Raw genomic sequence first — 2,818 nt, 5'->3', positions numbered from 1 at the left:
CATACATATTGAATTTCGATGGGAACTTCTCTTGAGCCAATGACACGTTGATCTAGTAGCCACAAAGGACTATCTAAATCGATTCGTTTTTGCCGATAAGCTCCAAGTGCATCATAGGAACTACAACAATACGTCGCTTTCATATACTTATACTTTTACTTATTAAAGGTACATGAACAGCCATTTGATCCCCATCAAAGTCTGCATTGAAGCCTCTACAAACTAATGGGTGTAAAACAAATAGCACGCTCCTCTACTAAAATGGGTTGGAAGGCCTGTATGCCCAATCTAGGCAGGGTGGGTGCTCTATTCAACAATATAGGATGCCCTCGCATAACTTCTTGAAGTATTTCCCATACAATCGGTTATTTTTCCCGAATTTGACTTTTAGAAATCCCTTGTTAGAAGCAACATGTTGTCTGATTAGACCACGAATTACAAATGTTTGGAAAAGCTCTATTGCTATTTCGCGAGGTAATCCACATTGATGTAATGAAAGCGAAGGACCCACGACAATGACAGAACGCCCCTGAATAATCGACCCCTTTGCCAAGGAGAGTCTCACGAAATCCTCCCTCTGAGCCAAAAATTACATCTAAAAATTCCTTGTAAACTTTATTATGACCATCTTTCATGGGTTGCCCACGGATCCCATTATCAAGAAGTGTATCCACGGCTTCTTGTACCAATTTCTCCTGACACATTACTCATTCACCTGGCGTAGATCTACTTGTTGCTAATCGATCGGTAAGAGTATTGTTCCGATAGAAAAACTCTTATCTTATATAGAGTTCATTAATATCCGAACTCATTAGTTTACCTCCATCTATCTGAATGATTGGTCTTAACTCGGGAGGAAGAACTGGTAGGTAATAGGCACAAAACCATCCGTTTTGGTTCTACATTTGTTCGAATAAAATGTTTAGCTAATTCACCAAAAAAATCCTTTTCTTCTTCTCATTTTTTTTCTATCTTCCCATTCATTTCCAGTTCCAGTCACCTCCTCGTCTCCTAATTCCTTCCATTCTACCAATGAATTATTTTAGAATAATTAAGAAATCCGAATCGGCTAATTGTTCTCTGATAGCACCTGCTCCTGTCGAGATTTCTCGATTTCGAAATGTCCTCGATTGGGCCTTGGTCGATTAGCCTCGAGGTCTCACTCGAGGGAAAGAGCCTGTTATGCCGAACCGGGGGTGGTTCGTGAACCATCAGTCCAGTCAGGAGAGACACAGTGAGTGAGGTCAACCTCTTTTGAGACGAGAGATGTTCCCGCTTCCCGTAACCAAGGGGTAGAGTCTGAACAGAAGTAGTCGCAGTTAGATCGGTCAGTGATCCAATGCTTCAATTCCAATCCCTTTATCCTACACACGATAAGGAAAAAGCGCTGTCAAGTGTTGAAATTGTAAAAAAATTTTCCTAGAAGCAGAAGACGACTGGCTTTCCTAGACCAGTAAAGTAAGCCCAATAGTGATAGTTGGACAGCCCAATCGGTCAAGTAATGTAATGTCCAAGGGAAAAATGAAGAAATTCTGTTCAAGCCTCCCCAAAACAAAAAGGTTCTGAGATGAGACTGAGTCATCAAATCCCTAAGCGAACAGCCCCATCTGAGTTCAGTTTATGCCAGCCCGGTTTTGGTTTCATCCATGAGCAAGTCTTGGCCACCGACTCATGCAAGAGAAATGAGCAGTCCCCATTCTCTGCAATAGAGTTCATGGGGACATCATTAGCGTCCTTGAGCCTCAGAGCGGAAAGTCTGATCTTAACTGTGTTGGCGATCAGTTTTACCTGCTCTGTATTCTTAGTTTATTTTTTTTTGTCGAAGATGCGACAATTGCGCTCTCGCCATAGATACCAAACTGCACAGGTAGAAACCTTCCTTAACAGGAAGACGCATAAGTTCTTACCAGCCTCAAGCGGAAGGAGGAGAGTTCTTTCTGCTAAAAATATTGGGTTTCGACCTTCGTCGGATGACCACATTTCAGAAGCAAACATATCCACACATATGCTGCATATGGGCATTTAAAGAACAAGTGTTCGGAATTCTCGCTAGCGGACTAGCAGAGGACGCATCTTGAGAATAATAGAATCCCTCTCTTGAGTTGCTGATCTCGAGTCAGTAACCCTGTCCATGCAAGCCATCCATGTACAATAGGCAAAATTTGGGCAGTGCCAAACAAACGTCGGACCAAGGAACCAAAGGTCTTTCGTTCGAATTCAAAGCGGAGGCATTGCGGAACTCCCCGTTTGGTGTCAGCATCCAAATGATCCGGTCAGGCATTGGAGTAGGTGGCAATGAAATGAATGAAAGAACGCTTGGTAGGGGGAGCGCTTGTCCTGCATCGAAGTCTGCTGTGGAGAGTGAGCGGAGTGTAGCTACCGAGGCTCCGGGTGGCCTTGCTTCCTCCTTCTGATCTGATCTCGCTCTGTGGCGAAGAAGCGTTCTGCTTGTCTTGGCTTGCGAACCGTCTATGACTATATATACATAAGAAAAAAAAATTTATATATATATTCTTTTTTTTTCTTTTACCGCTTCGGGAAAGTGTATAACCTGCCCGTGCTCATCCGCATTTCAAAAGCAATTGATGAGTGGGCTCTTTGGCCTTCTGTTTATTGATCTTTTCCTGCCTGCGAATCCCCTTCTTCCTTTAATGAAATAGATCGGTCTTCCGTACAAGATTCCCGTCCTCGCTTCTTCCGTGGGTCGGTATAGCGCTTTCCTTCCTCTAGTTCGAGAGTTGCAGAGCAAGAAAGGGGCTTCCATTAGCATTAGTAGTTGTAGTTGGCACTCATCCCGCTCTTGCTTCCTCGAGCATCG

This window comes from Dioscorea cayenensis, chromosome 2 (genome assembly GCF_009730915.1).
Source record: "Dioscorea cayenensis subsp. rotundata cultivar TDr96_F1 chromosome 2, TDr96_F1_v2_PseudoChromosome.rev07_lg8_w22 25.fasta, whole genome shotgun sequence".
NCBI lineage: Eukaryota > Viridiplantae > Streptophyta > Magnoliopsida > Dioscoreales > Dioscoreaceae > Dioscorea > Dioscorea cayenensis.
Note: the sequence above shows the minus strand (reverse complement) of the source record.